The sequence below is a fragment of the Narcine bancroftii genome, chromosome 3 (assembly GCF_036971445.1).
Source record: "Narcine bancroftii isolate sNarBan1 chromosome 3, sNarBan1.hap1, whole genome shotgun sequence".
Taxonomy (NCBI): domain Eukaryota; kingdom Metazoa; phylum Chordata; class Chondrichthyes; order Torpediniformes; family Narcinidae; genus Narcine; species Narcine bancroftii.
This window is the reverse complement of record NC_091471.1, coordinates 228,553,066-228,566,763: the sequence shown is the minus strand read 5'-3', so window position 1 is coordinate 228,566,763 and position 13,698 is coordinate 228,553,066. Positions and strand designations below refer to the sequence as shown.

The window sequence follows — 13,698 nt, the reverse complement described above, 5'->3', positions numbered from 1 at the left end:
GAGATTCAGAAATGATTTTGAATTGGTGGAACTATTGTATTACACAGTGTTACTGTTTACCGAAAATGAGAGAATGAACCATCCCACTGGAATTTCCAGGTTAGCTCTGACTTCTCAGTGATGATCTGACAACTAAGAAAGGAAATAATGGCCAGGAAGAATGGACAGGAAATTCCCCATTGCTGTTGCAGGTTCTCGACCAGAAACATCTGACCACCCCTCTGTCTCCACAGATGTTGCCTGACCCATTGAGTTCCCCTAGAAGTTTTTTTTTGTTTCGCTCCAGTTTATAGCATCTGCACTTGTTTATGTCTCAGGGAGTCAGAGAGTTACATACAGCAGGGGAATGGGCCCTTTGGCTGAACTTGTCCATGCCACCCAAGTTGCCTTCTGCTTTCTTAAGGTGGTAAAGAAGAAGTCTGCAGATGTTTGAAAAATGGAGTAACACACAAATTACTGCAGTGGATCAGGTTGGATCCACAGAAAACTTCCCAAGGATGATGCTTGATCCAATAAGTTCCTCCATCACTTTGTGCATTGCTCTAACTGTTAAAGCTGTTTCTCTGACAGGATGATAATAAAAAAAACTATCATATGCCCTGCAAAATGAACATTGTTCTTCCGGTGGCTTTGGGAAGTTGGAAATATTGGCAGCCAAATCCAATTAGTTACTATGCACTCAAGCAATAGGATAAAAAAAATGGCCTATTTCACATTTTTAAAATGAAGACAATAATGTCAAAACGAACTATCAAAAACAGTTCCAAGTGTCATTCGAGGTTTTGAGATGTTCTAATTCATTTTAATTCAATTTAATTTACTTTATTCAAGATGCCACCTAATTTAATAATAACCATAGAACCTTGGAACATTACAGCACAGAAACAGGCACCTTTGGCCCATCTAGTCTGTGTCAAAACATTATTTTGTTGCCTAGTGCCACTGATCTGCATTCAGTCCATTGCCCTCTATACCTCTCCCATCCATGTACCTGTCCAAATTCCTCTTACGGAAGGCACGGTTGGCATTACTGTGTCTGTAATTGGGACTAGGGTTCAAATTCCCTGCTGTCTGTAAGGAGTTTGTATGCTCTCCCTGTGCCTGTGTGGGTTTTCTCTAGCGGCTCTGGTTTCCTCCCACCATTCAAAATGTACTGGGGGTGTAGGTTAATATGGTGTAAATTGGGCAGCATGGACTAATGGGCCGAAATTGCCTGAAATTATGAAAATAATAAAAAGATTTGTTTTTAAAATTGAGCCCGTATTCACCACTTCAGTTGGCAGCTCATTCCACACTCCCACCACTTTCTGTATTAAGAAGTTCTCCCTCATATTCCCTATAAACCTTTCCCCTTTCACCCTCAACTTGTGTCCTCTGGTTTGTGTCTCACCTACCCTCAGTGGAAAAGGTTTACTTACATTTATTCTGTCTATCCCCCTCATAATTTAAATACCACTATCAAATCTTTCCTCATTCCTCAACACTCCAGGGAATAAACCTTTCCCTGTAATTCAGTTTCTGAAGTCCGGCCAATATCCTAGTTAATCTTTTCTGCACTCTTTCTATCTTATTGATATCTTTCCTATAATTGGGTAATCTGTATTCCCAGATCCCCCTGCTCTACCACATTCCGCAGTCCCCTACCATTTACCATGGTAAAACCATTTCTTGATTTGTCCTTACAAAATGCATTAAATTCCATCTGCCATTTTTCAGCCTATTTTTCCAGCTGGTCTAGATCCCTCTGCAAGCATTGAAAACCTTCTTCATTGTCCACAATGCCTCCAATCTTAGTGTCATCTTCAAACCTGCTGCTCCAATTTACCACATTATCATCCAGATCATTGAAATGGATAAAAAGCAACCATGGTCCCACCAACAATCCTTAAATGTCCTTAAGCCATGGGTAAAGACATTCATTGTGCAGTTGAGTGATCAGTAATGTTAAGGCATAGGGAGGTGGGTAAATCTGGACATGGCCCCTGAAGGAAATTGGAGAAAAGTGGATGAGATGAGACTGGAAGACTATGCTTGGAGCCAAAGGAGATGGGGGAGATTTTGAACATTTTTTTTTCTTCATTATTTACTAAGGAGAAGGATATTGATCTGTGTAAAGTAAGGCAAATAACTAGGGAATTGTGGAAATGATTATGATTAAAGAAGAGGAAGTACTGGCATTCTTAAGGAAAATAAAAGGGGATAAGTCTCCAGGTCCTGACAAGATGTTCCCTTGGACCTTGAGGGAGGTTAGTGTAGAAATAGTAGGGGCTTTGATGAACATATTTAAAATGTCGTTAGTAACGGGAATAGTGCCGGAGGATTGAAGGGTAGCTCATGTAGACCCATTGTTTAAAAAAGGTGCCAGAAGTAAATCTAGTAAATATAGGCCTGTAAGTTTGATATCAGTGTTGAGTAAGTTAATGGAAAGTATTCTTAGAGATTGTATATATAAATATTTGGATAGGCAGGGTTTGATTACGAACAGCCAACATGGATTTGAGAAGGGAAGATCATGTTTGACAAATCTTATTTAATTTTTTGAGGAGGTTATTAGGAAAGTTGATGAGTATGAGACAGTGGGTGTGTGTATATAGACTTTACTAAGGCCTTTGATAAGGTTCCTCAGGGAAGGTTAGTTAGTAAGGTTCAATCATTAGGTATTAATACTGAAGTAGTAAAATGGATTCAATAATGGTTAAATGGGAGATGCCAAAGAGTAGTGGTAGATAACTGTTTGTCAGATTGGAAGCCAATGAACAGTGGTGTGCCTTAGGGTTCAGTATTGAGTCCATTACTATTTGTCATATACATTAATGATCTGGATGATGGGGTGATAAATTGGATTAGTAAGAATGCGGATGATACTAAGATAAGTGAAACTGTGGATAATGAAGATGGGTTTCAAAGCTTGCACAGGGATTTAAGCCAGTTAGAAGAGTGGGCTGAAAGATGGCAGATGGAGTTTAATGCAGATAAGTGTGAGGTGCTACATTTTGGTCAGGCTAATCAAAATAGGACATACATGGTGAATGGTACGGCATTCAAGGGAGCAGTAGAACAGAGGGATCTAGGAATAATGATAAATAGTTCCCTGAAGGGGAAGTCACATGTGGATAAGATGCTGAAGTTGGCCTTTATAAATCAGAGCGTTGAATATAGGAGCTGGGATGTTATGTAAAATTTGTTCAAGGCATTGGTGAGGCAAAATTTGGAGTATTGTGTACAGTTTTGGCCACCAAAGTATAGGAAAGATATCAACAATTTGGAGAGAGTACAGAGAAGATTTACCAGAATGTTACCAGGGTTACAGGGTCTATGTAATAGGCAAAGGTTAAATAAGTTAGATCTTTATTCTTTGGAGCATAGAAGGTTGAGGGGGGATTGGATTGAGGTATTTAAAATTATTCGGGATATAGGGGTATAGATAGAGTTGACGTGGAGAGCCTTTTTCCTTTAAGAAAGGGAGAGATACAAACAAGAGAGCACGAGCTGAGAGTTAGAGGGCAATAGTTTAGAGGAAACCTGAGTGGGAGGGAGGATGTCTTTACTCAGAGAGTGGTATGTTTGTGGAACAAGCTTCTAGACGAAATGGTTGAGGCAAGCTTGATATTAGCACTTAAGGAGAAGTTGTATATGTCTAAGGGTGGGAAACAAATGGAGGGTTGCGGGTTGAGTGTAGGTCAGTGGGGTGGTTAGGTGCGAGAAAGTGTCTATGCTGTAATGGTTATATGGTTATAAAATGGGAGATGACAGGAGAGGGATCTAGATGCAAAAGTAGTTGTGGAAAGGGTTGGGATGAGCTTTGTGAAATGACTGACTTTTCATTGCATGCTAATGGGGAAGGGGTGGCTTTGGCGCATGATCCAAGGTAAGGTTAGGGCTTAACAAGATAATCAGCATAATGTTGGCAGAATTCCATTGTTCTGGGAATATCTGACAACAGTTAATCCCATGACAACTAGATTTGATTTTCCATGAAATAGTCCATGAAAGGACTAATGATTTTGCAGACCAGATCACAGAAAGAAGTGATCTCCAAGTATGGGCTTTGCTGGGGGTTTGCAGGGAATAGGCGAATGTGTATCTTGTGCAAGCAGCAGAGGTTTAGCTTAAGTTGATCCAGTGTTTAGCACAGATAAATGGACTGTAGTTCCTGTTCCTGTGTGGTACTCTTCTCTGTTTTATGTGAGCAGCAGAAGTGGGTACAGCTAAACCTTGACTTGTTCCCGATTGAGTAATGTCTGATATCAGATACATCCAAGGTCACCATGAGGGCTTAATTAAAATTTACACTGGGACTAATGTTGGCCGGCGTTAGCAGATGTGAAGTCATGCATTCAACATATGGGCTCAAAAGTGATAACACTGCCAACACTTCAGCATCATTCATGTTAAGTCCAGTACACATACAGTCTAATTACTATTATTACCTGTGTATGTATTTTTTTTACATTTATTTAACTATGATATTTAGACATGTGTATATACAATATAGTGGTTTAAGTAAACATATATGTGTGTATTGGTATCTTGTGTTGTACAGTATATTTCACCTATAATGGCTGCTTTAATTCTCTGAGTAAAGGTAAATTGTGCTGAGGGTTATACAAGCCCCCGACAATATTTTAATATTCCCTTGAGTGAAAAGGTAATTCCAGGGTCCATAAAGGAGGTGATCTCATCCCGTGCCACATTGGAGACCAGGGACACCTCAAGTACCTGTGATGTCCCTATTTGCTAGAATTCCAGCCTGGTGCAGCCCCTGAATGACTAGATTGCACAGATGGAGATGCTGAAGACATTTATGGTTGACATACACAGAAAACTGGTCCCGCCTCATCCCGCTACGCAATTATTGGTTTCACAGATGGAAGAGTGATGGGTTACCATCTGCTGAGCCGTCAACAGTGGAAGAACCCTCCACAGACATCCCCTTCTCAAGCTGTGGAATAGATCTCCATGCTCATCTCCCTCTCGAGCAGTGGAATAGATCTCCATGCTCATCCCCCTCTTGAGAAGTGGAATAGATCTCCATGCTCATCTCCCTCTCGAGAAGTAGAATAGATCTCCATGCTCATCCCCCTATCAAGCTGTGGCTCTGTAATAGATCTCCATGCTCATCCCCCTCTCAAGCAATGGAATAGATCTCCATGCTCATCCCATCTGGAGCAGTGGAATAGATCTCCATGGTAATCCCTCTCTCGAGCAGTGGAATAAATCTCCATGCTCATCCCCTCTCAAACAATGGAATAGATCTCCATGCTTATCCTCCTCTCAAGCAATGGAATAAATCTCCATGCTCATCTTCCTCTCAAGATGTGGAATAGATCTCCATGCTCATCCTCCTCTCAAGCTGTGGAATAGATCTCCCTGCTTATCCACCTCTCAAGGAGATATAAGATCGGGGCAAGGAATGGCCTCTTAATGGAAAGCAGCAAGAGCCGAGTTGTGAGCTTGGGTAAGAGTAGGGCTGTGGTGATAGATGGCTCCACTGCGAGGAGAGCAAGCAGGCATTTTGTTTGCCACAAAGGAGGTCCTTGATTGGTATTTTGCTTCCTTGTCATCAATGTCTCAGAGTGACTGCGGATCATTCTAACAGGGGGAGTTGACTGGAACTAATAGTACTAATACTGTAAGTCAGGGGTGGCTGAACCTGCTTAACGCAACAGCCGCACACGATAAACTTCAGTGGTTTGAGGACTCCAAGACATGAAGAAATAGTACACGTACGTTTTTCCTCTTACATGCATGTTTTGTTACAAAAATTGAATATAAAAATTTACTTAGTAATATTTATTCATCTATATTGTTCTTAAATTTGAATTAGTTTCAGTAATCAAAATGTATGCATTTAATACCAAATATTTTCAAAATCCTGACTGATTTTATGTGGAAATCTCTACCCATGGAAGCAGTCGATACTGCCTCATTAAATATATTTGAGGTACAGTAAATAGATTTTTGCATCATTGGGGAATTAAGGTTTATGGGGGAAAGGTGGAGCTGGGTCCATGGCCAAATCAGCTGTGAGCTCACTGAATGTGGGAACAGGCTCAATGGGCCAGATAAATGACACCTTGTTTCTGAGGCATTCTCTTTAGGAATGCCTCTGCAAATACCTGCACCATTGCAGTGCCTACAGTCCAGCACATGATGCAGGAAGTGACCCAATTCAAAGCTGCCTCCTGTGGCAGGGTGAGGTCAAGGGGTCCACATCTCCTCCCTGTCCCACCCTCTGCCCTCTTCTTGTCACACAGCCCGGGCTGTGACTGTCCCAGGACTCCCGGTCTGGATGAGGGATTCAGAGAGTCCCAGGGCGCCTTCGGGAGCACTGGTCTCTCCTCTAATCAACATATTTCCATGATCTGAACACTATATGTCACAGAGTCGCATGTGGCTCGTGAGATGTGGTTTGACCATTACTTCAGTAAGCAAACAGATGAAATCTTGTAACATTAGTTCAGAGAGCCAGGTCAGAGATTGAATAACTCTAAAGTTATAATCTCTAGATTGACCCTCCATTGCAGATAGGTCAGATGAATGTCTGTTTATGGAGTAGGAGGGAAACAGATCTTTACAATATTGGAACTATTTTTGGGAAAGATGAGATGACACTTTGGTTGTCAGCAGAATCATAAATAGCAATAAGCAATAAGGAGCTCGTTGAGTGGAATGAAAACAATAACCCACTCAACATTATCAAAGAGATGATTGTAAACTTCAGGAGGAAGTCAGGAGAACATGAACCGGTCCTCATCGAGAGGTCAGCAATGGTCAAGAACTTCCAATTCCTGGGTGTATCCTGGAGCCTCCATGTTGATGCAATCATGAAGAAGGCTCACCAGCAGCTAAACTTTGTGAGGTGTTTTCAGGAGATTCGGTTTGTATCGTGGAGAACTTTCTGGGTGGTTGCATCACTGTCAGGTGCAGAAGTGCCAATGCTCAGGACTGAAAAAACTCCATAGGGCTGTTAACTTGGCCTGCGACATCATAGGCATCGGGGACATTGACATGAGGGGGTCTCTTAAAAGAGCAGCCTCTATCCTCAAAGACCCCCACCACCCAGGCCATGCCCTCTTCACTCTGCTACCACCAGGAAAGAGGTACAGGAGCTTAAAGACAAGAACTCAATGGCACAAGGACAGCTTCTTCCCTGCTGCCATTAGACTCTTGAATAATCAGTGAACCACTGACACTGCCTTTCTTTCTCTTCTCTTGCATTAATTTACTTACTTTTCAAATATAATTCATTGCAGCGGCACACAGCCTAATGGCGAACTGGCCCTGCTTGTATCACCACATGGTGGGGCAGCCACAGGGAAATGGCGTCGTCAGAGGTTTCTCTCTGGCTCCAGCATCCCTTCCAGCTCGCACCCGGGGCAGCGAGTATGATGTCACAATGCACCAGGTGACTGAGCTCATGCTGCCCTTAAAGGGGCATCCTGAATTTGAATAAAAAGAGTCGTTAACGACCCTCAACATGATTTACTTCAGCTCCTCAGAGCGCCACATCATCACAATATTTTGCATATATAACACTGCCACAAAACACCACCTTTCAAGACATGTTAATGACAATAAACCCTGATTCTGAAACAATTAAGTCATTTCTTCAATGTTGAAGTTGTTTACAGCTCAGTAAGGTTCTTGTAGTTTTACAGCGAGAGATGTGTTGTTCCAGGATTTCCACAATTGAGATACCATCATTAATCACCTCAATGTCTTGCTGATGAAACTTGCCATATGAGGGTTCTCCAGATGATAACCCCTTTCTTTCAGGCTACTACAGAGTTCCTATCTTTCCCCTTATTCCAAGAGAAACATCAGACAGATAGCACTTCCAGCCACCCGCCACTCTTGAGCTTCTGTTTCAGTTCCAACAAGGTTCTCCTGGCTGACACTGTTCAGTCTCTCCCTCTCTCTGAGATTCCAACTGCCAGCCACATGTCCTCCTCTCTCTCTCTCTCTCTCACTTGCAAAACCCCTTCCTTCTTCAGCAAATAATAGGAGCCAGTCTTCTAGTCCATCTGTTGTTTTAGGTACACAAACCTCTCAATGACCTCTGAATGAGCACTTTGCAGAGAGGTCAAAAGTCTTGCAAAAAGGTCCAACAAAGACAACCTGGCTCTTCCAAGACAATAACCTATTCATTTCATGACATCATTTCAATTAGCACCTACTTGTGAAATGTGCATAGCATTCTCCATAGTTTTTGTAAAGTCACTGGATGTGAATTCTTCAGTATTTCAAATAAGATTTGTTTTAAAGTGGATGTATGTATGCAACCTACTCTAATTTTACCAATGTATCTCCCAAAAACATCTCCAAATATTCCATCTCAGTATGCAAACACTACAGGTTTATAAAACATTTTATTTGCAGCATGGTAGAAGGTGATTTCAGCCATTTAAACCCAAGCTGCCCAATTACACCCACATTAACTGACAATCCCGTATGTTTTGAAGGGCGGGATGAAACCGGAGCATCCAGGAGAAACCCACACAGACACAAGGAAGAGAATACACAAACTCCTTACAGTGCTGGGTTTGAGGAAGGGTCACTGGCTCTGTAATTGAATCGCGCTAACCGCTACACCAACCGTGCCACTGGTTTCCTTAACCGAATTTGATATTCCACTCAATGTAGTGCCATCTGCAAACTTTGTTTCATTTCACTTAATCCCCTCCTCCAAATTACTTATGTATACCATGGACTGTATTGTATGAATCCATGATTTTATAGCCCATGGAAATCAGGTCAGTGGCTAGACTGTGATTCACACCTAGAAATCCTCAAAAAGGAAGTGCTATATGATTAAATTTCTAAGCACAGCAGTTTTCTTTTTAAATTTGCTTCGAGCTTGCTCTGCACTTGGAAGGGGCAAGTTAGAGCAATTATAGCTTACTTCCAAGAAAGTGGTAGGCTAATATCAAACTGCTCGGTTGGGCCACTTAAACAGTTGACGCATGTTTGCAAGTGATTGGCAGGGAGATTAGGAACCTCTCCTTGACCCCAAAAATTGACAGAGTTTGAAGGTCACAAATATTTTTTTATTGAAAAACTTGAAAAGTACACATGGAGATAACAAGACAAAAATAGATTTAAGGACTTTACGAGACATTCTGTCAATTGATTATCCATTACACCACGTCAGTAAGATCGGTGAAGCTAAAAGCAAGACTCCAAAATACTATAAATACTTCATTAATATTTCATTGGTGCTGCAACTGACAAATAACTTAGCCTCCTTTATGTGCTCTGGTGGAAGACATCTGGGAGAAAGTATTGGGGTCACAAGGGTGATATCTTCCAGCACTGATGAAGGTCAGAGGAACTTGACTTTGCTGAAGGTAAGTGAAAAGAGGTTTCATGCACTGCTAACTTAACAAAATTCAGTTTTTTAATGCTTTTGAATATGTTTCTATTGATAATACAGTGTGTGGAACAAGAAGACCTTATATTAATGACTGAATTTCCATTATTTTTAGAACATTGACATTTTCAATGTCATTTTATGACCTAATTTCTAGATTTTTGTTTTGTTACTTGGGTCTTTCAGTCTAAAACTTTGGAGGAGTGGGACGTACTTGCACTTCCTTCATTCATTCAACATGAACCGACAAGGCTAAAGGTTGGAAAGGTTGAGCTGTGCAAGCTGTAATACAGATATTTTCATTTGATTCGGGAAACTGTGAAGATCATGTCAGAAATTGTTACAACCACAGAAACAAAATGTGTCGATTAAACGTTACACGTTTCTAATTTTCAGTCAGTACCGTTAATTCATATCGGGCTTAATCATTGGGCTAAGTTGCTGTGAGATGTTCAGAAGGAGTAGGTGAACCTCCCCCATGATATAATGACTGTGAACATAGACCATTTGGCTGATTTTAATTAATTCATCTAAGCAACATGAACATTCTGCTCTAAAGCATCAAATTGGTTCTTGAAAGTGTCCAAGAAATTTGCTCCCTCTACACTAGTCTGTGCCAAATTCATATGTTCATCCCTCTTTGTATGAAGTAGGATTTTATACTTTATTGAAATTATCTATTACTGTGCTTTCGTTTCTTACTTTTGAAATTGTGTCAGTATCATGTTCCAGACTAACTTTTCCGATAACTCTAAGTTCACTTCACTTGCCTCCTCACAGCCCAGCACTCCATATTTCTATAGTGTTTCTTCCTACAACCATCAGATTTGTGACAGGGGTTATATGCTATGATTACTGAAGAGACAATCTCTAAGAAATGCCCCAGAAATGTATGTCACCTGCCTTATTCATTTGAGAAAACTTTAAAACCTTTGAAAATCTTTGCAAGTTCCAGACTAGTTGCATACACACTGCTAGTTAGGATGGCAGTCTGTTCATCAGGAAGTTTATAAACCCCTTCTCACTTTTATATCATAGTGTTAACCCTTGCTACAAAATATTTATTTTTGGCCACACCTCCTTTCATCCTGCTGTTCTTGCTTTGGTTCAGTCCAAAGAAGATTCCAAAGAAAAGAGGCACCTCTGCCGTACAAGTAACCCCAAACTCTGCCTTTAGCCCACTACACCACAGCCTTAACAAGTTCAGTTTATGCTTATATTTGAGACAATATTTCCACAATATATGGAATCTTTACAGATGCAGACTATCTTTTCTATTAAAAAAAAACACAGTAATGCTAGAGGAACCTGTAATGATAGAGTGCTAGTGATAATCATGACCACTAGAGGGAGTCAAAGACAAGTTGTTGCAGCTAGGAGTAGATTCAAAATGGATGCCTCCACGAGGTTATGAGCACTGTAACGAATAAAGTATGGTTGCTATAAAAGAACCTGTTTCTTTATAACAATAAAAGAAACATCTCATGATACCATGAGTGAAAGAAACACCAGGAGGGTGCAGAATGTGAATCAGTCAATAGCAGCAGAAAAAAAGAGAGTGTAAAGAATCTTGATGCTGTAAATTGGACTGAAAATGTCAATCACATGGAGGTTGTTCAAACAACGATTTATGCTCTACCTTCAAGTCATTGGACTGGACAGAAAACCTGATGCACGGAAGATAGGACTGCTGCTTACTGTGGTGGGACCTCAAGCACTAGAAGTTTTCAACACATTTCATTTTTCCGAGGCAGCTGACCAGGGTAAGTTCGACAAGGTTATTGAGATGTTTGATGAACACTGTTCACCAAAGAAAAATGACACATTCAAGAGGGTATGTGTTTCACTCGCACATACAACTGCAGAGAGAGAGCTTTGATACTTTTTTAATGGACTTAACATTAAATGCAAGAACATGCAATTTTGGATTACTGCATGATTTAATGGTTCATGATCAAATTGTGTTTGGGATGATTGATAAGAAAGTGAGAGAAAGGTTGCTGCGAGAGACAGAACTTATCTTGGCTGGAGCTGTGAAGCTATGCCACGCCAGTGAATAGCTCTGCATCATGTGAAAAAGTTGAGTGATAGTGCAAAAGCTGGAGAAAATGAAGGCATAGTCACAGACACAATGTCTGGACACACACATAAGCAAAAAATGAGATATAGGAAACAACAAAAAGGTGGAGAGACATTCAATTGTAAACAATGTGGCACTAAACATGCACTAAAACAATGCCCAGCCTATGGAAAAGTCTGTAATAAGTGCAAAGCATAGAATCATTGTGCAAAACAATGTTTTTCCAAAGGGAAACATAACAGAAGTGAAAGTGTACACACTATACACACAATAGAAAAAAAACTGCACACTATTAAAGTTTGTGTTACTGATATTCATGTTTACATTTGTGTTGAACTTTAAAATGAAATGAATACTGTATTAGTGTGTCATAATGTTTGAGTAAATGTCTCAAGGAAAAGGGATGTAATATAGAGTGCTAGCAATAATCTTGACCACTAGAGGGAGTCAGAGATTAGTTGTTGCAGCTAAGAGAAGATTCGAAATAGATGCCTCCATGAGGTAATGAGTACTGTAGCTAATAAAGTATAGTTATTATAAAAGAACCCAAGTTTCTTTATTACAATAAAATAAACATCACAGAGCTCAGCAGGTTTCAAAGCGCCATTACACAGACTTTCGTGTTTCAGTCCATTGAGTAGCTCCACTGCAAAATCACTTCGAGGTTTGCCTGTGCTGAAGAAGTACTCCTCCTCTCTTTGAAGGGAGTTCTATGAGAGTCTCTCTCACAGCTCTCCATCTGCACTCCCCGCTGCTCTCAAGTTCTACAATCACGTACTCATCCAGACTTGCTTCAGCATATGCAGGCTTTCATGTTTCAGCCCATATTTCCAACCAATTCTTTCTTCCATCCATCACCTCCTCCCCCCTCCCCAAAAGAAGTCCAGAAATATTACTCAAACCCATGAGTGGTCATCAAGTAAATTTGACATGTTTCCTCAAGGATAATTTTATAATTGCAAAATACAAGGTCATTGTAGATGTTCCATTTTATCACAGGCAAACCTCATTTTTGAAAAATCATCTTAGTTCTTGTGTACTTGTGCTTGCAACACTTTTGTAGGCTTCAATAATAATCATCCACAAAATGATCGACTGTTCCAAAATTTGTAAATTTGCAAAAGAGATATGGTTTAATAGCTGATATCAGCGACCAAGCTCTTTTATTTCATGTGACTTACTCAATCATGAGAGAGGGAGAAAAAATAGATGCTGATGTCAGAAATTACAGGGCTGGCTGTCAATCATTGAGTCAGGGGACTCAAAACCGGAATGTCACTCTCAATAAATCAATTTTTGAAAAAAAACACAAACTAGTTCTTGTTTTCTCACTGGAAAGGAAGGGGGAGGGGAGAATGGGAAGGAGATTACTCCAACTGCCGAAACCCACTTATCTCGCATTCTATCTCGACAGATTGCAGGCGGGAATAATCAACTCAGGTAAACTCTGACATGGTAAAGCTGAACTCTGACAATTGGACAAACTCCTCGGACATCATTCACAAAATGCTGCTTCGTACGACCGACTTCATATCAAGTTTTGCAGGGGGAAAACAATACTTGGAATAATTTGCCAAGGATTTGAGCTTCAGGCAAGAACTTATAATTGGAAAGTGGCTTTGTGGATCAGGCAGTGGAATGGAGGACATTTATTCCAAAAGGTTATGGGGTCAAATCCCATCTCATACTGAGAATTAAGTCTTTGACTGAGTAAAATGAATGTTATAAATTGCTTCTTTTCCAGTAGATGGAGCACTCTGTCATTCCAGACCAACTCCTTGCCACAATGAAAAACTATGAGGGTAAGATCTCATACCAGAAATGCCTTTTAGCCCCATGCAGAGTAACGTTAGAGTTCTCTGTACCAGCTGCTTCATTCTACTTAATAAAATATGAAAATGTGATTCATGTGCAAGAGTAATGTGCGAGTGTTTTTTTTTCAGGGTGGCATGGTTAGAAAAATGCCATTACCGTGCCAGTGACCTGAGTTCAAATCTAGTGCTGACTAGCAGGAGTTTGTACGTTCTCCCTGTGTCTGTGTGGGTTTTCCCCAGGGAGACTGGTGTTCTCACCCCACCCCCCTTCAAAATGCATGGGGGTTGTAGGTTAATTGGGTGGCCCAGGCTCATGGGCCAAAAGGGCCTGTTACTGTGCTGTACGTGTAATTTTTCTAATTTGTTGAGGGCAGATCATATGGAGAGTCCAAAAATATGTAAGAGCTTAACTGATTCAGATTTGTGATAAG

General features: G+C 40.6%; 2 long non-coding RNA genes across 2 annotated transcripts in view; one reads left to right on the top strand and one right to left on the bottom strand.

Moving 5' to 3' along the window:
• LOC138756398 (uncharacterized) overlaps positions 1-7,338 on the bottom strand; it is a 58,301-nt gene extending 50,963 nt beyond the window's left edge. Inside the window, exon 1 of the long non-coding RNA XR_011353045.1 lies at positions 7,234-7,338. This is a non-coding gene — a long non-coding RNA (uncharacterized lncRNA). The remainder of the gene's footprint in view (positions 1-7,233) is intronic.
• Positions 7,339-9,154: 1,816 nt separating this feature from the next.
• LOC138756397 (uncharacterized) lies at positions 9,155-13,354 on the top strand. Its single transcript, XR_011353043.1, has 3 exons — positions 9,155-9,350; positions 11,020-11,136; positions 12,868-13,354. It is a non-coding gene; the product is annotated as an uncharacterized lncRNA (long non-coding RNA).
• Positions 13,355-13,698: the final 344 nt, after the last annotated feature.